General features: G+C 40.9%; 1 protein-coding gene across 1 annotated transcript in view; it reads left to right on the forward strand.

Annotated features, from left to right (window-relative positions):
* The window catches only part of IL36G (interleukin 36 gamma), a 185,841-nt gene that overhangs the window by 37,906 nt on the left and 122,658 nt on the right, over positions 1–25,277 (forward strand). The window lies entirely within an intron of this gene.

Raw genomic sequence — 25,277 nt, forward strand, 5'->3', positions numbered from 1 at the left:
CCAACAGTGTAAGAGGGTTCCCCTTTCTCCACAACCTCTCCAACATTTGTTGTTTCTTTCCCTGTCCATTTTTGCCATTCTAACTGGTGTAAGGTGGTATCTCAATGTGGTTTTGATTTGGATTTCCCTGATGGCTAATGATGATGAACATTTTTTCATGTGTCTGTTAGCCATTTGTATGTCTTCTTCAGAGAAGTGTCTTTTCATATCTTCTGCCCACTTTTTGACTTGATTATTTGTTTTTTGGGTGTTGAGTTTGAGAAGTTCTTTATAGATTTTGGATACCAGCCCTTTATCTGTAGTGTCATTTGCAAATATCTTCTCCCATTCTGTGGGTTGCCTCTCTGTTTTGTTGACTGTTTCCTTTGCTGTGCAGAAACTTTTTATCTTGATGAAGTCCCAAAAGTTCATTTTTGCTTTTGTTTCACAGCCTTTGGAGATGTATCTTGAAAGAAGTTGCTGTGGGCAATGTCAAAGAGGTTACTGCCTATGTTCTCCTCTAGGATTTTGATGGATTCCTGTCTCACATTGAGGTCTTTCATCCATTTTGAGTTTATCTTTGTGAATGGTGTTAGAGAATGGTCGAGTTTCATTCTTCTGCATGTGGCTGTCCAATTTTCCCAGCACGATTTATTGAAGAGACTGTCTTTTTTCCATTGCATGTTTTTTCCTGCTTTGTCGAAGATTATTTGACCATAGAGTTGAGGGTCCATATCTGGGTTCTCTATTCTGTTCCATTGGTCTATATGTCTGTTTTTGTGCCAGTACCATGCTGCCTTGGTGATCACAGCTTTGTAATATAGCTTGAAATCGGGCAACGTGATGCCCCCAGCTTTGTTTTTCTTTTTCAACATTTCCTTGTTGATTCGGAGTCTTTTCTGATTCCGTACAAATTTTAGGATTGTTTGTTCCAGCACTTTGAAAAATGTCATTGGAATTTTGATCGGGATGGCGTTGAAGGTATAGATTGCTCTGGGTAGCATAGACATTTTAACAATGTTTATTCTTCCGATCCATGAGCATGGAATATTTTTCCATCTTTTTGTGTCTTCTTCAATTTCTTTCATGAGTGTTTTGTGGTTCCTAGAGTATAGATCCTTTACCTCTTTGGTTAGTTTTATTCCGAGGTATCTTATAGTTTTTGGTGCTATTGTAAATGGAATCATTTCTCTAATTTCTCTTTCTACAGTTGCGTTGTTAGTGTATAAGAAAGCAACTGATTTCTGTGCATTGATTTTGTATCCTGCCACATTACTGAATTGCTGTATGAGTTCTAGTAATTTGAGGGTGGAGTCTTTTGGGTTTTCCACATAAAGTATCATGTCGTCTGCGAAAAGAGAGAGTTTGACTTCTTCTTTGCCAATTTGAATACCTTTTATTTCTTTTTGTTGTCTGATTGCTGTTGTTAGGACTTCTAGTACTATGTTGAACAACAGTGGAGAGAGTGGGCACCCTTGACGTGTTCCTGATCTTAAGGGAAAGGCTCTCAGCTTTTCCCCATTGAGGATGATATTCGCTGTGGGTTTTCCATAGATGGATTTTATGAACTTGAGGAATGTTCCCTCTATCCCTATACTCTGGAGAGTTTTAATCAGGAAAGGATGTTGTATTTTGTCAAATGCTTTTTCTGCATCAATTGAGAAGACCATATGGTTCTTCTCCCTCCTCTTATTAATGTGTTCTATCACACTGATTGCTTTGCGAATGTTGAACCACCCTTGCATCCCGGGGATAAATCCCACTTGGTCGTGGTGGATGATCCTTTTAATGTATTGTTGGATCCTATTAGCTAGTATTTTGTTGAGAATTTTGGAATCCATATTCATCAGGGATATCAGTCTGAAATTTTCCTTTTTGATGGGGTCTTTGCCTAGTTTGGGGATTAAGGTAATGCTGGCCTCATAGAATGAGTTTGGAAGTTTTCCTTCTGTTTCTATTTTTTGAAACAGTTTCAGTAGAATAGGTATTATTTCTTCTTTGAATGTTTGGTAGAATTCCCCAGGGAATCCATCAGGCCCTGGACTCTTGTTTTTTGGGAGGTTTTTGATCACTGCTTCACTCTTGTTACTGGTTATTGGCCTATTCAGGTTGTCAGTTTCTTGCTGTTTCAGTCTTGGCAGCTTATAGGTTTCCAGGAAGGCCTCCATTTCATCCAGATTGCTCAGTTTATTGGCATACAGTTGTTGATAATAATTTCTAATAATTGTTTCTATTTCCTTGGTGTTAGTAGTGATCTCTCCCCTTTCATTCATAATTTTATTAATTTGGGTCCTTTCTCTCTTCTTTTGGATAAGTCTGGCCAGTGGTTTATCAATCTTATTAATTCTTTCAAAGAACCAACTTCTAGTTTTGTTGATCTGATCTACTGTGTTTCTGGTTTCTAATTCATTGATTTCCGCTCTAATTTTAATTATTTCTCTTCTAATGCGTGGCTTAGCCGTCGTTTCTTGCTTTTTCTCTAGTTCTTTAAGGTGTAGAGTTGGTGAATTCGGGATTTTTCTATTTTTTTGAGTAAGGCTTGGGTGGCTATGTATTTCCCCCTTAGGACCGACTTTGCAGTATCCCACAGGTTTTGGACTGATGTGTTTTCATTCTCATTGATTTCCATGAATTGTTTAAGTTCTTCTTTGATTTCTTGGTTGACCCAAACATTCTTGAGCAGAGTGGGCTTTAGCTTCCAAGTGTTTGAATTTCTTCCAATTTTTTTCTTGTGATTGAATTCCAGTTTTAGAGCATTGTGGTCTGAGAATATGCAGAGAATAATCTCAATCTTTTGGTATCGGTTGAGACCTGATTTGTGACCCAGTATATGGTCTATTCTGGAGAAAGTTCCATGTGCGCTCGAGAAGAATGAGTATTCTGTTGTTTTAGGGTGGAATGTTCTGTAAATATCTATGAGGTCCATCTGGTCCAATGTATCATTCAAAGCTCCTGTTTCCTTGTTGATTTTCTGCTTAGATGATCTGTCCATTGCTGAGAGTGGAGTATTGAGGTCTCCTACAATTAATGTATTGTTATCAATATGACTCTTTATTTTGGTTAAAGTTGGCTTATATAGATGGCTGCTCCCATGTTGGGGGCATAGATATTTACAATTGTTAGCTCTTCTTGTTGGATAGACCCTTTAAGAATGATATAGTGTCCTTCTGTGTCTCTTATTACAGAATTTAGTTTAAAATCTAATTTTTCTGATATAAGAATTGCTACCCCAGCTTTCTTTTGAGGTCCATTGGCATGGAAGATGGATCTCCATCCCTTCACTGACAGTCTGGATGTATCTTTAGGTTCAAAATGAGTCTCTTGTAGACAGCATATGGATGGGTCCTGTCTTTTTATCCAATCTGCAACCCTGTGCTGTTTTATGGGAGCATTTAGGCCATTCACGTTGAGAGTGATTATTGAAAGATATGAATTAATTGTCATCATGTTGCCTGTGAAAGACATTGTTTTTATAGATTGTCCCTGTAAATTTCTGTTGTATATCACTCTTGGGGTCTTTCTCCTTTTATAGAACCCCCTTTAATATTTCTTGCAGGGCTGGCTTAGTGGTCATATATTCTTTCAGCTTCTGCTGGTCGTGGAAGCTCTGCATCTCTCCATCCATTCTAAATGAAAGCCTTGCCAGATAAAGTATTCTTGGCTGCATGTTCTTCTCATTTAGTACCCTGAATATGTCTTGCCTGCCTTTTCTGGCTTGCCAGGTCTCTGTGGATAGGTCTGATGTTATTCTGATGTTCCTCCCTCTGTACGTAAGGAATCTCTTCCCCCTAACTGCCCTTAAGATGGTTTCCTTGGTTCTAAGATTTGCAAGTTTTACTATTACATGCTGGGGTGTTGGCCTGTTTTCCTTGATCTTAGGAGGGGTCCTCTCTGCCTCTAGGACTTGAATGTTTGTTTCATTCCCCAGATTAGGGAAGTTCTCAGCTACGATTTGCTCAAATACATCTTCTAGTCCTCTCTCTCTCTCCACTCCCTCTGGGATTCCAATTATTCTGACATTGGAATGCTTCATGGTGTCACTTATTTCTCTGATTCTATTTTCATGCATTCTGAGTTGTTTTTCCCTGGCCTCTTCTTTTCCCTTTTTGTCTATTATATTGTCTTCCAGGTCACTTATTCTCTCTTCTGCCTCAGTTACCCTAGCTGTTAGATTATCTAGATTGGATTGGATCTCAGTGATAGCATTTTTAAGTTCTGCCAATTCACCTTTTATTTCTGCCCTTAGAGACTCTATGTTGCCATTAATTGATTTCTCCATTCTAGCCATTGTCTTCACAATTGCTAGCCTGAATTCCATCTCCGACATCTTGGTTATATCTGCATCCATTTGTAAATCTGCAGCATAAGTCATAATGTCTGAGTCTTTTCTGTTTTGGGGGCTCCTCCTCCTAGTCATTCTGTTGATGGCTGTTTGAGGGAATGTATAGAGTCCAAATTATTGACCAGAACCCAAACAAGATGCACCTGTTTTCTTGGGACCTTAGGGTTGCTGGCCTCTTGTTTTCCCAGCCTGTCTTCTATGGGAGGGGCCTGCTGCGCTGTTACTCAGGCAACCCTGTTTGGGCGGAGTTGCCCTGCACCCCTGCGGCGGCGGATGGGCTCAGTGGGAATCAGTCTTTGGGGCTTTTGTTCTCTGGCGCCTTTCCCTGGCGGCTTTCCGTGTCTCTTCCGAGCGTCAGAGCAGAAGAGACTGTTTCCAACCCTCTGCCTCAGAGCAGAGAGACCTCAGTCTGTTCTTCAGTGAGCTCTCCAGGCCCCACCGTCTCTGTTTCTGTCTGTGCTGCTATAAACTGCAGCGGCCTGGGTTGTGCGCCCCTCCCCAGCGCTCCCAGTCCTGCCTCCAGGTCTGGGCACGTCTCTGCCCTTTGTGCTTCTAAAACTGCCAGCCGCTCCCAGTTCGCGCCGCGCGTGACCCTGCCGCTCTGGCTTTCCACCTCGGGGGCTGCAGTTTGCAGGCGTGACCCCGCCACTCTGGGTTTCCGTCCTGGGGGCTGCAGCTTGCCTGTGCGACCCCGCTGCTCCGGGTTTCCGTCCCGGGGGCTGCAGTTTGCAGGCGCGACCCTGCCGCTCCGGGTTTCCACCCCATGGGCTGCCCTAAAGTCCTTTCCCCGCCGCTACCGGTCTGCGAATCTGTGCCTGTCTGCAGCACACGAGGCTGTCACTCACTGGCGGTGTAGGATCCCCACGGCCAGGCACCCTCCCGCTGCCGTTTATCCTCCAATATCTGCCCACAGAATCACGGCTCTCTGCTTCGTACCTCAAAACTAACCACCTGTGATATTCTGTTTGTAGAGATCCAGATCTTTTTACATCTCAGGCTGGTTTCGTGGGTGCTCAGGGTGGTCTGGTAGATATCCAGCTCAATTCCGGGGACCAGTTGAAATAGGGTCCCCTACTCCTCCGCCATCTTTCCCCCCTCCTCTGTTCTTATTTTTCAAGATTTCTTTGGCAATTAGGGTCTTTTGTGGTCCCATACAAATTTTAGGATTGTTTGTTCTAGCTCTGTGAAAAATGCTGTTGGCATTTTAATAGGGATTGCATTAAATTTGTAGATTGTTTGGGGTAGTATTGATAATTTAACAATATTTGTTCTCCCAGTCCATGAACATGGAATATCTTTCCATTTGTGTCATCTTCTATTTCTTTCATCAGTGTTTTATGGTTTTCAGGGTTTGGTTGGTTCATTTTGAGATCCATCTTACTAAAAACTTTCTGCAGATGTTTAGTAGCTGTTCTGCTTATATTCAAGAGTAGGTAATTTGAAAGCAGATTGAAAACTCTGAGTATACGTGAGGTCTGTTGGCTATAAGTGCTGTCATTTGATGACTTGGCAGGGCCATTGCATTGGAGAAACCCTAATATTAGTATTGACTTTATTCCCCAGGGAAGTCTCTTTTAGTCTCCTGCCTAAAGGATAAAAACCTGGCAACCATCCTTCTGCAAGTGGCGTAGGGAAGAAGGTCTGGGATTCTCAACATCATGCTGCATGCTTTCATTAATCATCCTGTTTTCAATACTCTTCTCCTACCTTCAAATGTGCCTAGTGTCCCCGACTCCATCTTTATTTTACATTTTCTACAGAATAAACTTGCTGTCTTCTACTAGTATGGGAAAGGTGATCTGTGGATATAACTATTAGTTAAATTATTATCATGCTGTTCTTTAAAAAGACTGAACCAGTCAGCAACAAAAGAGAATTTCCTCACAGCTCTGCCAGTATTTTAAAAAGAATGTTATTGAGGTAAAACTGACATATAATAAACTGCATATATTTAAACTGTGCAATTTATGTTTTGACATACCCCTTTGAAACCATCGCTACAGTCAAGATAGGGAACATATTTATTACCTGTTTCCTCAAGCCTCTTTGCAATTCCCTCTTCTCCTCTTCTTTATTCCCAAGCAAACACTGACCTATTTTCTGTCACTATAGATAGTTTACATTTTCTAGACTTTTATATAGATAGAATCATACAATATATACTTACAAATATACTTTTTCTTTGATTTGTAACCACTGTTTAAACTAGCTTCCAGTCTTCCTTATTTTACCCTCCGCTCCAATCTCAGAGGTCCTAGATGTTGGCTGGTTCCAGTTTTTGCACTGCTCACTTAGGATCAGCTTCCACTTGTCCAACTGCTTTCCAGCTTTCAATTTTTTTTTTTTTCCCTAAAAAACTCCTGCATGAGACTGGGAACTCTTGAATTTTTGTTGTAAAGGTGAACTCAGTGAAGTGCATGCCCAGGAATTGCCTGATTGATTAAAGCAATGCGTATCCCCACCATTGTTGCTGTGTCATTTTCTCCATGCTTGTGGTTTTGTGCCTTTAAAGATTGCTTTAATGTTATTTTAATGGGGTTTGGGGAAAGAAACAGAATTAGGTGGAAAAATTCATATCTGCCATCTTTACCTGGAGGCTGAGACTGTTCATATATGAAGGTTGTTCACTAGAAAGTTCTGCACTGGCTGGAGATGTCAGAGCATGTGTGAAGCAGTTGCTGGAGGAAAATAAGGTCATTTCTTGTTTGTAATTCACTAAGTTCAGACTGTCCAACATATTGGTTATATTTGGTATTCAGTAAAAAGTAGTTTTTCCTCCCTCCCTCCTGTTATCCTTCCCTCCTTCCCTCCCTCCTCTCCTTTCTTCTTTCCTTTCCTCCTTCTACTTCAGCAGCTGCTTTGGGGAAATTTCTCAGGAAGTTTCTCTTCTCAGGAGGAGAATGTAGCAGCCGACAGGTAAGGGAGACATCTTGCAAGGATAAAAGAGATGCTGCAGCTCAATTTAGGATAGTGTGAAAGTCATTGATGTTATCTCAGGAGTCAGCTAGTTAGGGAAGGGACTTCTGCCAGGGAAGAGGGGAGGGGGATTGGGAAAGAGTTAAGGATGAGCCTCTGGAAAAAAAAAAAAAAAAAGGGTGAGCCTCTGGGTATAGGGATTTCAGAGTCTGCAGTCAGGAAAAGACTTTTAGGAGGCCTGAGCCTGCAGGGCCTCAGCTGATGAGCAGCCTGAAGTCCAAAGGAGGACTTTTTTCTGTGACCAGGTAGAAAGTTCCTTCCTCACACAGGGAGGTCATGTGGCAGATGAGTGAGGGGGGGCATGGAGAGACATCCCTGGGACAGGTTTGGGAAATAGGCTCAGATGGGGACTGTAAAGTTCTTATTGATGAGTATTTTTCATCCCTAATTTTAGGAAATAGAATCCAAGCCCCCTGAGAGTGGAGGGTGGATGGTAGGAGGAAGGGTAACTGGGGCTTATGTCTGAGAGAGCCGTGGAGTCACTGCTTAGCTGTCTCTCAGGGACTCTGCTGAGGTTACTATGAAGATAAGAGATTCTTAGTCTTGCTGGGTGGTATTAACTAAGGGAGCCTTATTATTAGCATTCACTTCCTTCTCTTTTGATGAAAGTTTAAAGGTCACCATTTCCTCTTGCAAAATAAGTTCCACAAATATTCCATTTCCAACCTTAGAAATAGCAATACATCAAGATGATTGCATACTCCCTGTTCTGGGGGAATTCCCAAGGAGGGGGAGGCAGAGCTCTGATGGAGACAGTGAATTCAGAGTGATTACTCAGTGGTAGCAGCCATAGCAGCAGCAGGGACCAGAATTTCCCCGCACGTGTCTCAGGCTCTCATTTGCCAACTCAATCTCTAAGTATTTTTACTGACAGAAAAAAAAATAGCTGTGGGTGAAAGAATTCATTTTTCAGACAGGGCTATACCCATTGTTAGCTTAGAGGCCTGTCTTACTTTTCTCTTAGGTGGCAGATGCAAATGTCCCTGATGTTGGGAGAGGGAAATGTGTGGGTATCTACATTTGAGTTCTGTCCACTTACAACAGTAGATAGAGTATCAAGTGTGTAGACTTTCTACAGACTGTACTCAATCTCATCCTGTCATTTCTGATGAGTTGGCAAGGAATGTAAATGGTTTTGGGCTATCCCACCCCTCTTTGGGGCAGATATTCCAAAGCTCACTTTCCATGGTTGGAGGGTCGGTGGTCAAATGTGAGTAATGCAGCAGTACTGGAACTCCAGAGAGTTACATGCCAGAGTCTCATATGTCATTCATCTTTTGTTCATGTGAATAGCTGTGGTATCAGGTCCGAAGTTAGGGCCTTCCTATCATCTTTGGGGGAACAAAATTCCCATACCAATCTGAGATGCTTCTGTTAGAGAGAGGCTTTTTTCTTTTTTTTTTTTTTTGACTACTGTGTTATTCTCAGATACTTTGTTTTAAAAAAGTAGACATCTTACTGAAGAGAGATGGCATTGTGAGTCAGAGTAGGATCAGAAGAACCAGCCCCAAAAAGAGGGGGAGAAATTCTGGGCATTGAGTATAACAACATTTAGTGGGGAGAAGGGAGAAGGTTGACCAGGAGGGAGAAGTGTTTTTGCCTTCTCCCAACTCCCATGCTGAAGATAATCACCTTGTTCTTTAAAAAACAATGAAGGCCGGGGCACCTGGGTGGCTCAGTTGTTAAGCGTCTGCCTTCAGCTCAGGTTATGATCCCAGGGTCCTGGGATCAAGCCCCACATCTGGCTCCCTGCTCAGCGGGAAGCCTGCTTTTCCCTCTCCCATTACCCTGCTTGTGTTCCCTCTCTCGCTGTGTCTCTCTCTGTCAAATAAATAAATAAATAATCTTAGCAAAAAATAAATGAATAAATAAAAATAAAAAAAAAAAACAATGAAGGCAGTGGGCAGGAACTCCTATCTTCCCACCACGATACTGAATCCACTCACTCTCCCTTCTATGAAGACAGGAGAGGTGTCCCTGAGGACAACCCTTGTCTTGAGCTCTGACGTTTATGCCCCACTGCCTGCTCAGGACTTTTCTCTCACCAATACCATCAACTCCTCCCTCTCTCTCAGGTTGTGGCCATTAGCTATGAACATGCCCAAGAGTCTGCCCTTCTGAAGAAATCCTTCCTTGACCCCATATCCCTCTCCAGCCACCACCCCACTTCTTTGTGTTTCTTCCTAGAGAGTTGTACTTTTATTTGCTGTCTCTGTGCCTACATCACCCAATTCTTTCTTCCTTCTATCCTGGTGGGTCTTCTGGATCCATCATTCCTCTGAGACTCACATGGCAAAGCCAGGACTGATGTCCATCTGGTGGCCGCTTCTCTGTCCTCGTCTTCCCCCATCCACAGCATTGGACACAGGGTAACTACTCCCTCCTTTTTGAAATGCTGCCTTGCCTTGGTTTCTGTGACACCCCACTCCCCTGGTTTTCCTCTGCCCTGGCTGCCCTCTTCAATCACCTTCTCTGGCTCCTCTTCTCATACCTCTCAATGTTGGCTTGTTCCAGGCTCAGCTGTGGGTCTGCCTTCTTCTCAGGAGTCTAATTTAATCCCATGGCTTCGTTTGTTGTCCATTTCTCTGTTTGTTGTCCAATCCTAAGTGTATATCTCCAGCCTGTGTGTTTTCTCTGAGCTTCAGACTTGTATATCTAGCTGACTCCTTGACACCTTCACTTGAAATATAATTGGTTCCTCAAACTAAACATGTCCAAAACAGAGCCCTTGACTCACCACCTACTTTAAACCTGTTTCTCTTCTGGTCCTCCTTAGTAAATGGTATCAAGATTTACCCAGTTATTCTTATGAAAAATATAAGAAGTTATCTTTGATTCATTTATTTTCCTCTTTCCCATATCCAGTCCCCTGGGAAAACCATTACTTCTACCTCTAAATTAGAATCCAATATCTCTTTATTCTTTCTTTATCTCCCATTATTGAAGCTAGGACACATGATAGTTTAAGCCACTATCATCCCTTGGATGGTGCAATAGTCTCCTAATTTGTATCCTGTGCATACAGTCCATTCTTCACACTGTGGTTAGAGTAATGTTTTAAAAACATAAATCTGGGGGCGCCTGGGTGGCTTAGTTGTTAAGCGTCTGCCTTCGGCTCAGGTCATGATCCCAGGGTCCTGGGATCGAGCCCCGCGTCGGGCTTCCTGCTCGGCAGGAAGCCTGCTTCTCCCTCTCCCACTCCCCCTGCTTGTGTTCCCTCTCTCGCTGTGTCTCTCTCTGTCAAATAAATAAATAAAATCTTTTAAAAAAATAAAACAAAACATAAATCTGGTAATGTTACTTTGTGCTTAAAATCTTCCATGTTTTCACAATGATCTTGATCCAGATTTCTCAGTATGGCTTACAAAACTCAAGTGATCATGGCCTTTGTCTGTATTTTAATTTCATCTCATACCACTCTCAGTGGTGGCTGAAGCTGCCCTACCTGCTCATGAGAGCTGGCTATGTGCATCTCTTCCCAATTTTGTATTTAGTGACATCACCTTGGCAGCTTCGGTAGATGGAAGTATTTACACCTTGCAACTGGTAAATGCTACAAACCAAGACTGGGAACCACAGACACTCCCACTGCATGGCTGATACTTGGTAGCTCCTGCTCTTCTTCCTTATTCCTAGCCATCTCTATACATCTAGTTTTGCTGGTCTCTGGGTGGGGTAAAACTGAAGAGGATCCTTCATGCGATGCCCCAAAAGGCTGGGGAAGCAGCTGATTGCTGACCCTGCTCTCCCCTTCTCAGGGAGTAGAACTCTATCTAGCTGGGGAGTTCCCCCTTGGTGCTGAGCATTGCCCGTGGTTCCCAGTGACCTGCTCTGCAGAGGACCCTGGCAGCTTTCACCACTGAAGAAACCAACAGCCAACATAGCTGCCATGAACCTTCTGCAGATTGCACTTTTTTTTTTTGCCCCACAGGCATTCCCATTCCTAGCCTCCAGCTGCCTGAAATGCTCCCTACTTCATCCCCCATTCCTCCACCAGAACCTGGAGGTTCCTTAAAAAAAATTAAAAATAGAACTACCATATGATCCAGCAATTCCACTTCTAGGTGTATGTCCAAAAGAAATGAAATCACTATCTAAAAGAGTTATCTGTACTCCCATATACATTGCAACTTTATTCACAATAGCCAAGACATGGAAACCATATGTGTCCATCTATGGATGAATGGATAAAGAAAAAAAAAATATATATATGTACATATACATATGTAATGGAATATTATTCAATCATAAATAAGAAGGAAATCCTGTCATTTACAAATAATACAGATGGACCTCGAGGGCATTACGCTAAGTGAATAAGTCAGAGAAAGACAAATGCCATATGCTCTCACTTACATGTGAAATCTAAAAACAAAACAACAAAAGAAACAGAAAAAGGGGCACCTGGGTTGCTCAGTCGGTTAAGCATCTGACTCAGGTCATGATCTCAGGGTCATGAGATCAAGCCCTACCTTAGGCTCCATGCTGGACATGAAGCTGCTTGAGATTCTCTCTCTCCCTCTGCCCCTCACCCTACTTGCACGCTCTCTCCCTCTTTCTCTCTAAAAAAATAAATTAAAAAAAATAAAAAATAAAAACATTGAACTCATAGAAACAGAGAGTAGAATGGTGATTACCAGGGGCTGGGGATGGGGGAAAGGGGGAAATGTTGGTCACAGGGTACAAACACTCAGTTCTAAGATGAATAAGTTTCAGGGATCTAAGGCACAGCATGGTGCCCATAGTTAAAAATACTGTATTGTATGCTTGAGAGTTGCTATGAGAAAAGAGCTTTAATGTTTTTACCATAACAACAACAACAAAATGGCAGTTATGTGAGATGAAGGATGTGTTGACTCACCTTACTGTAGTCAACATTTCACAATATATACAGTTATCAATTCATCACATTGTACACCTTGTACTTACACAATATTATATGTCAATTCTGTCTTATTAAAGCCGGAAAAAAGGGGCGCACACACAAAAAATGGGACCTTTTTTTTCCCCATTGAACATTTATTACGCTCTTGTCCTGGGCACTGTGCCAGATGTTGGACTGAAAATTAAACCCACCCCCATGATTGTTCTGCAGAATAAAATATGAAGTTTGTAAAAATGATAGTAAAGTGCTATACAAATATGGTATTTTAATGACTGTGGGCATTATAGGGGATTTATTCTTTACTTTCTCATCACTGAAAATATCTTTCTTGTGTAATAAAAAGGAATTTACAGTGTTGGTTGTTATTTTTATTCTCATTATAACTGGCCTGTTTCATTTGCTTTTTCATTGCCTCCAGGCCATTCCAGGACTGCCATCTGGATACTCATCATCTCAATAGCTAAGGAGATAAAGCACTTAAGAGAGGAATAAAGATTAGTACTGGTTTCTTCTAGGAAAAGGGCCCAGAGGAAGCAGAGATAAGAAGGGAATTGGCAAAGATGAATTTACTTTTTATAAAATAGCAAAGTTAGACACAAAAATAGGGCATTAGTACCATTTGTTTTTATTTTATTTTATTTTATTTTATATTTTTAAAGATTTTATTTACTTATTTGTCACAGAGAGAGAGGTAGAGAGAGAAAGCACAAGCAGGGGAGGCAGCAGGCAGAGGGAGAAGCAGGCTCCCTGCTGAGCAGGGAGCCTGATGTGGGACTCGATCCCAGGACCCCAGGATCATGACCGTAGTCAAAGGCAGACACTTAACCGACTGAGCCACCCAGACGTCCCAGGACCATTTTTTTTTTTTTATAACTGGAAAGGACCTTAGATACCATCTGGTTCAAAGGAATCCATTTTACAAGTGGGAAGATAGAGTGGAGAAATTAAGTGGGTGATTACAAGTTTGACTAAAAGCTGGTAATTCCAGCCTAGCACTCTTACCTCTGTGCCTGATGGTTAACACTGGCCATTTTTTTTTTTTTTTGGAAGCTGAAGCTCTGATAATGGTGAACAATATCATCTTCAAGACAGTCCACAGTGGCTAAAGTAGATGTGTTAGCAATGAAGGGAGTAAGTCAGCATACTTGGGTATGAGGTTTGGTCCTTGTTTTGTGCCAAATCATGGTGCTATTGGAACAAGTCACTGCCCTTCTCTGTGCCTCACTCTTCTTTTTCTTCTTAAGAGGGAGGGAATGGTGGCAGACATTCCACAAACCCTTGAGCCAGGTCACAGGGTTGGGGATTGACCAATTGGCCTTCCTGCCCACAGAATTAAATCCAAACTGTACTGTGGCATTCTGTTTCTTCCAAACACCTGTCTTACCTCCTTCTACACTAACCATGGCCCACCCTCCCTCTGGTCACATCTGACTCTCCCCTGCACTTTTCCCCTTTTTATCTTCTTTGCTTCTGCTTCACCTGCCCCATGTCCATTAATAGAAATTCTCATTTTTCGGGGTCTAGCTTAAATTCCACCTCTTTTAGGAAAATTTCCTTGAACCTCATCCCTGCTCTCCTCCCTGCCCCCCTCACTCCCCACCCCCAGCCAGAGTCCCTGCTTATTTCCTTTGTGGTCAAGGGACCAGGTTTGTGTATCTCTCAGCATACCAAATATTGGAACCAAATGTTCTGAGACCTCATCAGCCAGAGAGATAAACAACTATGGTGTGTGGGCTCCCTCCTGGACTTGTTGATGCAGGGCCTCTGCCTTCTCCCCAAGTCTCCCCACTGTTTCAGGAACTTTCCACAGTCATGGTACAGCTCGGGGGCAAGTCCACACACATTTTCACTTCCTCTCTTTTACAGATGACTTCCTAAAGTTCTGGGAGGTCCCCAGGCTACTTCACAGTCTGTAGAATAAGTGAAGAGGGGTCTTCAACGGTGATGCTGTCATTTGTCTCCCAACAAACAGCAGGAGACACAGACTTTCAACAAATAGTTGCCTTGCTCTCTGGTCCTAACCTCTCTTTTCTGAGGTTTCAAAACCAGTCCCTTAGGCTAAGTAGGAGGATGGATATAGCCCATCCTCACCAACATCTTTGTCCAATCTTTCTGCTCTCTAGAGCAGACATTAAATACGTAGTATATGAATATAATGTATATTATGTTGTATTATATATAATATAAATTACATGCAACACATATACTATATATTATATACATATGTGTATATAACATGTTATATAACATGTATGTATAACATGCTACATGTTCTGTGTAGATATATAATATCTGCATATATCATTATATATACTGATTAAATTTGGAATAAAATTGTTTATTTTGTAATTTACTTTTCATCTAACACTATATGATGAACATTTATCCCTGCCATAAGAGAGTCTACTTAAATGTAGTCTTCAGTGGCTGAACAGTATTCCATTATGTGGACATCCCAAAAATTATTTAACTGGGTTCCAATTGTTGGGTGATCAGGTTATTTCCAACTTTTTAAAGGCTATTTAGGATAATGCTAGTAAACAGCAATAAAAATACATAAAATTTGTTGTACATCCTTCCTTTTTTCTTGTAAGTAGAATTTCTGGGCCAATGGAGAGGCATTTTGAAGACTTCAGATACTTATTGCCTTTGTCGTCTTCTATAAAAGGTTTATTGCATTCAGTGTGACTCACAGTTTGGGGAGCAGAGGAGGAGATGGAGACAGGGGTCCCCTCCCTGTCCCCACAGACCTCCTTGGGTTAGGTCAGAGAGTCAGGACAGGTGGAGCTTGCCCTGGTAGATCCTGCTTCCTGCACTTCCTTTAAATCTACCCAGCCCAGTCTTAATGTCCAAGTCTCTTTTAACTCCAGGAGCTCAAGCACTGAGGGTGGTTCAGGGCCAGAGGAGGGACTACAAAGCCTCCAAGGCCTGGGGCCATCTGGTCTGGGTTAACCCAAGTGATATTGGTTCTAAGGGGACAGGAAAAAAATTATTGACATAGATGTTGTCAAAGTATAAGTTTTAAATTATTAAAAATATAACTGTCTTACAAGTATATAGTAAATGTGTCAAAAATTTATTTAACTCTGTATTAGGGCAACCAAGAATATGGCAAAGCTGGTCAAAGGAGGAGATAAGGGGTGGATCTATCTATCTATCTATATATCTATATCTGGAGTTATATATATCTATCTTTATATAGGTAGGTAGATAGATATATCTATATCTATAGATGTTTATCTACATACCTATATATCTAAAGATAGATATATTTATATATATATATTTTATTCAAACATTCTTTATCCCATATATATATATATACATATACACACACACACACATACATGTTGGAATAAAATAGCAGTTAGATATAAACCAGGGATGTAATATCATAACAGCTGGGTTAATGTTTTCAACAGAGATAATTTGCAATTTTACTGTTTTACTGGACAAAAATGACTCACAACTCATCAGTCTTCTGCAAGTTAACAACTAACTCTATAGTGTCTGGGCCTTGATCAAGAGTAAATAGTAAGTCAAACAAAAAGATACTTTCCTCTAGAGAAGGGGTCAGCAAACTGGTTTGTAGGCTCAATCTGGCCTTCTGCCTGTTTCTCTAATAAAAATGTATTGGAACACAGACATACCCATTTGGTATAGATTGTCAATGGTTGCTTTTGAGATATAACAGCTGTGTTGGATAGTTGTGCTAGAGACCTTATGGCCCTCAGGCCTAAAAGATTTACTATTTGGCCTCTTACAGAAAATGTTTTGTGAACCTCTATCCTAGAGCAGTGGATGCTAGTTAGACACTGAAAAAGCATGAGTAGTCTTTTTGCCTTTCCCCTACATTTTAGATAACTCTTCTTAATACAGTGTTTTAGCCTTTTTCCTCTTATTTCTGACCTCCAAGGGGCAATTCTATCTTAGCCAGTCTCGTTGTTTAGACTTCAGTGATGCCAAATCTGTGAAGATCGAGAGTCTAGGTCATGTGGACAAGAGAAAGTGGAGACACCTATGCGGGTGCGGGCACTGGATGAGAGAAAAAAGAGAACCCCAAGAAATGTGGTGCGTGGGCTGTGTGTACTTTTCCTGGGGTTAATGGGAATAGGAGAATCTGAATCATTTTAAAATTGCTTTTCTGTTGCCAAAGTGTGTGTGTGTGTGTGTGTGTGTGTGTGTGTACATGAGGGTGGGGTGTGGATGGCCCGTTCCTGGACTGGGTGCTGAGACTCAGCAGCATAGTTGCCCATCAGGGACTCAAAGGGACTGTTAATGTATTAGGAAGGAGTAAGGAAGGTACAGCTTCATAAAGACTACTTGGGGAGGGACCGTTCTCCATGGTCTTCTGAGTTGAGAGCCCTGATGGCAGGCTGACTTCCTTAAGTCAATTTTTTTGTGTGGGGGGGTTAAGAGTTGCATATATGCATGGGAAAGACATTTATAGTTATTGGAACCCTAAATTTACATGATTAATTTTACTACAATTATAAATTTCAAAAAACCAAACAAAACCAAAAGACAACTGACAGAATGGGAGAAGATATTTGCAAATGTAATATCAGATAAAGGACTGGTATCCAAAATCTATAAAGAACTCATCAAACTCAACACCCAAAGAACAAAGAATCCAATCAAGAAATGGGCAGAAGACATGAACAGACATTTTCCCAAAGAAGACATCCAAATGGCCAACAGACACATGAAAAAGTGCTCAATATCGCTCGGCATCAGGGAAATCCAAATCAAAACCTCAATGAGATACCACCTCACACCAGTCAGAATGGCTAAAATTAACAAGTCAGGAAATGACAGATGTTGGCGGGGATGCGGAGAAAGGGGAACCCTCCTACACTGTTGGTGGGAATGCAAGCTGGTGCAGCCACTCTGGAAAACAGTATGGAGGTTCCTCAAAAAGTTGAAAATAGAGCTACCATATGATCCAGCAATTGCACTACTGGGTATTTACCCCAAAGATACAAAAGTAGGGATCCAAAAGGGTATGTGCACCCCAATGTTTATAGTAGCAATGTCCACAATAGCCAAACTGTGGAAAGAGCCAAGATGTCCATCGACAGATGAATGGATAAAGAAGATGTGGTATATATACACAATGGAATATTATGCAACCATCAAAAGGAATGAGATCTTGCCATTTGCAATGACGTGGATGGAACTGGAGGGTATTATGTTGAGCAAAATAAGTCAAACAGAGAAAGACATGTATCATATGACCTCACTGATATGAGGAATTCTTAATCGCAGGAAACAAACTGAGGGTTGCTGGAGTGGGGGGTGGGGTGGGAGGGATGGGGTGACTGGGTGATAGACACTGGGGAGGGTATGTGCTCTGGTAAGCGCTGTGAAGTGTGCAAGACTGTTGAATCTCAGATCTGTACCTCTGAAACAAATAATGCAATATATGTTGAGAAAAACAAGAAGAAGAAGAAGAAGAAGGTAGCAGGAGGGGAAGAATGAAGGGGGGAAATCAGAGGGGTAGACGAACCATGAGAGATGATGGACTCTGAAAAACAAACTGAGGGTTCTAGAGGGGAGGGAGGTGGGAGGATGGGTTAGCCTGGTGATGGGTATTGAGGAGGGCACATTCTGCATGGAGCACTGGGTGTTATGCACAAACAATGAATCATGGAACATTACATCTAAAACTAATGATGCAATGTATGGGGATAATATAAGAATAAAAAAATTAAAAAAAAATTTTCAAAAAACCAAAACTTTATTAAAATTTTAGGTTCAACTTACAAATCTTGCTGTTGTATTTATAAGGCCAGTTTTGGGTTTAACAATGAGAAAAACCACTTTCACTTTTTAAGTTCATGTTCAGTTATTTTATTGCTTAACATATTAAGTCTCCCTAAATATTTAACTCTCTTTTCTACCACAGTTAATTGAGTTCTCTTAAATATTTTAAATTACAAGTTTAATGTATCTGCAAATTTAATGTATAATTCTTTCAAACATTGCAAATGTCTGCCAAGGCAGACTTAAAAATCTAATAAGCAAAATCTTTCCAAGCACCTAAGTAATTTCCTGTAACTTCAAAAAGAGCAGATTAAAAAAATGTAGTAAATCAAGCTATAAAAATTGAAACAATTTTTACAAATATAAGCAAATTGTTTTCTACCCTTCAAATTAAAATCAGAAGTCTAATATCAATTACACATTTCAAATTGAAATTACAAAGATAATATTTCAGATTCTTTAATGTTTCAGTTTCTTTAATTGTTTCAAACTCATTAAATAATGAAGACAGATTACCAGGACAATTTTAAAACTTATTTCTAAACACAAAAGTGTTAAAGCTGTGGGTTCATTTACATTATCAGCTCTATGCTTTTTTATTCATTTTTCTTTTTTTTAAATTAAATTTAATTTTATTATGTTTTGTTAGTCACCATACAATACATCATTAGTTTTTGATGTAGTGATCCATAATTCATGTTTTCATATAACACCCAGTGCTCCATGCAGTACATGCCCTCCTTGATACCCATCACTGGGCTAACCCGTCCTCCCACCCCCTGCCCTCTAAAACCCTCAGTTTGTTTCTTGGAGTCCATAGTTTCTCATGGTTCATCTCCCCCTCCGATTTCCCCCTCTTCATTTTTCCCTTCCTTCTCCTAATGTCCTCCATGCTATTCCTTATGTTCCACAAATAAGTGAAACCATATGATAATTGACTTTCTCTGCTTGACTTATTTCACTTAGCATAATCTTCTCCAGTCCCATCCATGTTGATGTAAAAGTTGGGTATTCATCCTTTCTGATGGCTGAGGAATTTTCCATTGTATATATCGACCACATGTTCTTTATCCATTCATCTGTTGAAGGGCATCTCGGCTCTTTCCACAGTTTGGCTATTGCGGACATTGCTGCTATGAACATTGGGGTGCATATGGCCCTTCTTTTCACTACATCTGTGTCTTTGGGGTACATACCCAGTAGTGGAATGGCTGGGTCATAGGGTAGCTCTATTTTTAATTTTTTGAGGCACCTCCACACTGTTTTCCAAAGTGGCTGTACCAACTTGCATTCCCACCAACAGTGTAAGAGGGTTCCCCTTTCTCCACAACCTCTCCAACATTTGTTGTTTCTTTCCCTGTCCATTTTTGCCATTCTAACTGGTGTAAGGTGGTATCTCAATGTGGTTTTGATTTGAATTTCCCTGATGGCTAATGATGATGAACATTTTTTCATGTGTCTGTTAGCCATTTGTATATCTTCTTCAGAGAAGTGTCTTTTCATATCTTCTGCCCACTTTTTGACTTGATTATTTGTTTTTGGGTGTTGAGTTTGAGAAGTTCTTTATAGATTTTGGATACCAGCCCTTTATCTATAGTGTCATTTGCAAATATCTTCTCCCATTCTGTGGGTTGCCTCTCTGTTTTGTTGACTGTTTTCTTTGCTGTGCAGAAACTTTTTATCTTGATGAAGTCCCAAAAGTTCATTTTTGCTTTTGTTTCACTACACTTTGGAGATGTATCTTGAAAGAAGTTGCTGTGGGCAATGTCAAAGAGGTTACTGCCTATGTTCTCCTCTAGGATTTTGATGGATTCCTGTCTCACATTGAGGTCTTTCATCCATTTTGAGTTTATCTTTGTGAATGGTGTTAGAGAATGGTCGAGTTTCATTCTTCTGCATGTGGCTGTCCAATTTTCCCAGCACGATTTATTGAAGAGACTGTCTTTTTTCCATTGCATGTTTTTTCCTGCTTTGTCGAAGATTATTTGACCATAGAGTTGAGGGTCCATATCTGGGTTCTCTATTCTGTTCCATTGGTCTATATGTCTGTTTTTGTGCCAGTACCATGCTGTCTTGGTGATCATAGCTTTGTAATATAGCTTGAAATCGGGCAACGTGATGCCCCCAGCTTTGTTTTTCTTTTTCAACATTTCCTTGTTGATTCGGGGTCTTTTCTGATTCCGTACAAATTTTAGGATTGTTTTTTCCAGCACTTTGAAAAATGTCATTGGAATTTTGATCGGGATGGCGTTGAAGGTATAGATTGCTCTGGGTAGCATAGACATTTTAACAATGTTTATTCTTCCGATCCATGAGCATGGAATATTTTTCTATCTTTTTGTGTCTTCAGTTTCTTTCATGAGTGTTTTGTAGTTCCTAGAGTATAGATCCTTTACCTTTTTGGTTAGGTTTATTCCGAGGTATCTTATGGTTTTTGGTGCTATTGTAAATGGAATCATTTCTCTAATTTCTCTTTCTACAGTTGGCATTGTTAGTGTGTAAGAAAGCAACTGATTTCTGTGCATTGATTTTGTATCCTGCCACATTACTGAATTGCTGTATGAGTTCTAGTAATTTGAGGGTGGAGTCTTTTAGATTTTCCACATAAAGTATCATGTCATCTGCAAAGAGAGAGAGTTTGACTTCTTCTTTGCCAATTTGAATACCTTTTATTTCTTTTTGTTGTCTGATTGCTGTTGTTAGGACTTCTAGTACTATGTTGAACAATAGTGGAGAGAGTGGGCATCCTTGTCATGTCCCTGATCTTAAGGGAGAGGTTCTCAGCTTTTCCCCATTGAGAATGATATTCTCTGTGGGTTTTTCATAGATGCATTTTATGAACTTGAGGAATGTTCCCTCTATCCCTATACTCTGGAGAGTTTTAATCAGGAAAGGATGCTGTATTTTGTCAGATGCTTTTTCTGCATCAATTGAGAAGACCATATGGTTCTTCTCTCTCCTCTTACTAATGTATTCTATCACATTGATTGATTTGCGAATGTTGAAACACCCTTGCATCCCGGGGATAAATCCCACTTGGTCTGGTGGATGATCCTTTTAATGTATTGTTGGATCCTATAAGCTAGGATTTTGTTGAGAATTTTGGAATCCATATTCATCAGGGATATCGGTCTGAAATTTTCCTTTTTGATGGGGTCTTTGCCTGGTTTGGGGATTAAGGTAATGCTGGCCTCATAGAATGAGTTTGGAAGTTTTCCTTCTGTTTCTATTTTTTGAAACAGCTTCAGTAGAATAGGTATTATTTCTTCTTTGAATGTTTGGTAGAATTCCCCAGGGAATCCATCAGGCCCTGGACTCTTGTTTTTTGGGAGGTTTTTGATCACTGCTTCACTCTTGTTACTGGTTATTGGCCTATTCAGGTTGTCAACTTCTTCCTGTTTCAGTGTTGGCAGTTCATAGGTTTCCAGGAAGACATCCATTTCTTCCAGGTTGCTTAATTTATTGGCATATAGTTGTTGATAATAATTTCTAATAATTGTTTCTATTTCCTTGGTGTTAGTAGTGATCTCTCCCCTTTCATTCATAATTTTATTAATTTGGGTCCTTTCTCTCTTCTTTTGGATAAGTCTGGCCAGTGGTTTATCGATCTTATTAATTCTTTCAGAGAACGAGCTTCTAGTTTCGTTGATCTGATCTACTGTATTTCTGGTTTCTAATTCATTGATCTCTGCTCTAATCTTAATTATTTCTCTTCTAATGCATGGCTTAGGCATTGTTTGTTGCTTTTTCTCTAGTTCTTTAAGGTGTAGAGTTAGTTGGTGAATTCGGGATTTTTCTATTTTTTTGAGTGAGGCTTGGGTGGCTATGTATTTCCCCCTTAGGACCACCTTTGCAGTATCTCATAGGTTTTGGACCGATGTGTTTTCATTCTCATTGATTTCCATGAATTGTTTAAGTTCTTCTTTGATTTCTTGGTTGACCCAAACATTCTTGAGCAGAGTGGGCTTTAGCTTCCAAGTGTTTGGATTTCTTCCAAATTTTTTCTTGTGATTGAGTTCCAGTTTTAAAGCATTATGGTCTGAGAATATGCAGGGAATAATCTCAATCTTTTGGTATCAGTTGAGACCTGATTTTTGACCTAGTTTCTGGTCTACTCTGGAGAAAGTTCGTGTGCACTTGAGAAGAATGAGTATTCTGTTGTTTTAGGGTGGCATGTTCTGTATATATCTATGAGGTCCATCTGGTCCAGTGTGTCATTCAAAGCTCTTGTTTCTTTGTTGATTTTCTGCTTAGATGATCTGCCTATTGCTGAGAGTGGAGTATTGAGATCTCTTACAATTAATATATTGTTATCAATATGACTCTTTATTTTGGTTAACAGTTGGCTTATGTAGATGGCTGCGCCCATGTTGGGGGCGTAGATATTTACAATTATTAGATCTCCTTGTTGGATAGACCTTTTAAAAATGATATAGTGTCCTTCTGTGTCTCTAACTTCAGTCTTTAGTTTAAAATCTAATTTTTCTGATATAAGAATTGCTACCCCAGCTTTCTTTTGAGGTCCATTGGCATGGAAGATGGATCTCCATCCCTTCACTGACAGTCTGGATGTATCTTTAGGTTCAAAATGAGTCTCTTGTAGACAGCATATGGATGGGTCCTGTCTTTTTATCCAATCTGCAACCCTGTGCTGTTTTATGGGAGCATTTAGGCCATTCACGTTGAGAGTGATTATTGAAAGATATGAATTAATTGTCATCATGTTGCCTGTGAAAGACGTTGTTTTTATAGATTGTCCCTGTAAATTTCTGTTGTATATCACTCTTGGGGTCTTTCTCCTTTTATAGAACCCCCTTTAATATTTCTTGCAGGGCTGGCTTAGTGGTCACATATTTCTTTCAGTTTCTGCTGGTCTTGGAAGCTCTGCATCTCTCCATCCATTCTAAACGACAGCCTTGCCAGATAAAGTATTCTTGGCTGCATGTTCTTCTTTTTTAGTACCTTGAATATGTCTTGCCTGCCTTTTCTGGCTTGCCAGGTCTCTGTGGATAGGTCTGACGTTATTCTGATGTTCCTCCCTCTGTACATAAGGAATCTCTTCCCCTTAACTGCCCTTAAGATGGTTTCCTTGGTTCTAAGATTTGCGAGTTTTACTATTACATGCCAGGGCGTTGGTCTATTTTCCTTGATCTTAGGAGGGGTCCTCTCTGCCTCTAGGACTCGAATGTTTGTTTTATTCCCCAGATTAGGTAAATTCTCAGCTACAATTTGCTCAAATATATCTTCTAGTCCTCTCTCTCTCCACCTGCTCAGGGATCCCAATAATTCTGACATTGGAATGTTTCATGGTGTCACTTATTTCTCTGATTCTGTTTTCATGGATTTTGAGTTGTTTTTCCCTGGCCTCCTCTTTTTCCTTCTTTTCTATTAATTGATCTTCTAGATCACTAATTCATTCTTCTGACTCGTTTACCCTAGCTGTTAGATTATCTAGATTAGATTGGATCTCATTGATAGCATTTTTAAGTTCTGCCATTTCAGCTTTCATTTCTGCCCTTAGAGACTCTCTGTTGCCATTAATTGATTTCTGCATTCTAGCTATTGTCTTCACAATTGCTACCCTGAATTCCATCTCTGACATCTTGGTTATATCTGTATCCATTTGTAAATTTCTTGCAAAAGTCAGTCTCTGAGTCTTTCCTATTTTGGGGGCTCCTCCTAGTCATTCTGTTGAGGGGTGTTGGAGGGACTGTACAGAGTCCAAATTATTGACCACAACCCAAGCAAGATGCACCTGTTTTATAGGTTGCCGGCCTCTTGTTCTCCCAGCCTGTCTTCTGGGGGAGGGGCCTGCCACGCTGTTACTCAGGCAACCCTGTTTGGGCAGAGTTGCCCTGCCCCTTGTGGGGGGGGGATGGGCTCAGTGAAAACTCGTTTTTTGGGGCTTTTGTTCTCTGGCAGCTTTCCCTAGTGGCTTTCAGAGTCTGTTCCGAGAGTCAGAGCAGAAGACATCATTTCCAACCCTCTGCCTCAGAGCAGAGAGATCACAGTCTGTTCTTCAGTGAGCTCTCCAGGCCACACTATCTCTCTTTCTGTCTGTGCTGCTATAAACTGCAGCATCCTGGGTTGTGCGCCCCTCAGCAGTGCTCCCAGTCCTCACCTCCAGGTCGGGGAACAGGGGCACGTCTCTGCCCTTTGTGCTTCTCAAACTGCCAGCCACCCCCAGTTCACACGTGCAGCCCTGCCGCTCCAGGTTGCAGTCTGTGGCTGCCCTAAAGTCCTTTCCCTGTCGCTACTGGTCTGCGAGTCTGTGGCTGGTCCCCAGCTCTGGAGGCTTTTGCACTTCTGTGTTATTTCACCTTCCCAGCACCAGCACTTATGGCAGCTCCCTCCCCCTTCCGCTTATCTTCGGATATGTGCCCATGGAATCACAGCTCCCCGCTTCATACCTCGAAATCAACTGCCTGCGATATTCTGTTTGTAGAGATCCAGATATATCTTCTTACATCTCAGGCTGATTTCGTGGGTGTTCAGAGTGGTCTGGTAGATATCCAGCTCAATTTCGGGGACCAGTTGGAATAGGGTCCCCTACTCCTCCACCATCTTTTCCTGAACCGCTTTTGTTTTTTTCTTAAATATTTTCCTGGAGTTGTAAAGCCACTTAATACAGGGACACAGATCACAGATTAATCATCTGAGATGGTTCCTAGGCCAACGATTCTGACCCTGAGGTTCCTGGATCAAAGATTCAGGAACTTGGTGTGAGTTATTGGCTTGAGAATGTGAGACACTGTCATTGGTTTCTTCTTGTGTAACTTGATGCAAACTACAGTCAATTCTTAGAGTCAATTCTTAGAGTTGGGACCAGACTGATAAATCAGTGGGAATTGGTTTCACAACTAAGCTCCATGGACATCTTTCAAATGTCCCCCTGCCCAATTTTTATCTTAACTGCTTTCAACTTTCCCCACCTGATATAGATAGATGAAATATTCCCCCTTATCTGGGTCCTTGTTAATATCTTTTATTGCTTTATCAGCTAATTTCTAATTTCTTTAGTACCTGACTTTCCCCCCAATGTTTGCTGATGACTACAATTCTATACTCATTATAATGATTAATGGGTGTTTTAAAATCTCAGCATTCTTATGCATTTATTGCCTGTGATGGCATAAATTCTTATGCATTTAATACCTGTGATAGCCACCTTTCACAGCTGCCATGTGATAATGAGTAGGAGGGAGATGCCTCTCAGACTCTTCTAGAATCCAGTAGGACCTTAAAGGGGTTGAAGGTAAAGCACAACATTTGGAGCTTGTCAGAGGATGACTCCAAGAGGATGTGCCAGTGGCCAGGGCAGGTTAACCT

This window comes from Mirounga angustirostris, unplaced genomic scaffold (assembly GCF_029215605.1).
Source record: "Mirounga angustirostris isolate CCGP_5_RB_7025 unplaced genomic scaffold, mMirAng1.0.hap1 SCAF_10, whole genome shotgun sequence".
NCBI lineage: Eukaryota > Metazoa > Chordata > Mammalia > Carnivora > Phocidae > Mirounga > Mirounga angustirostris.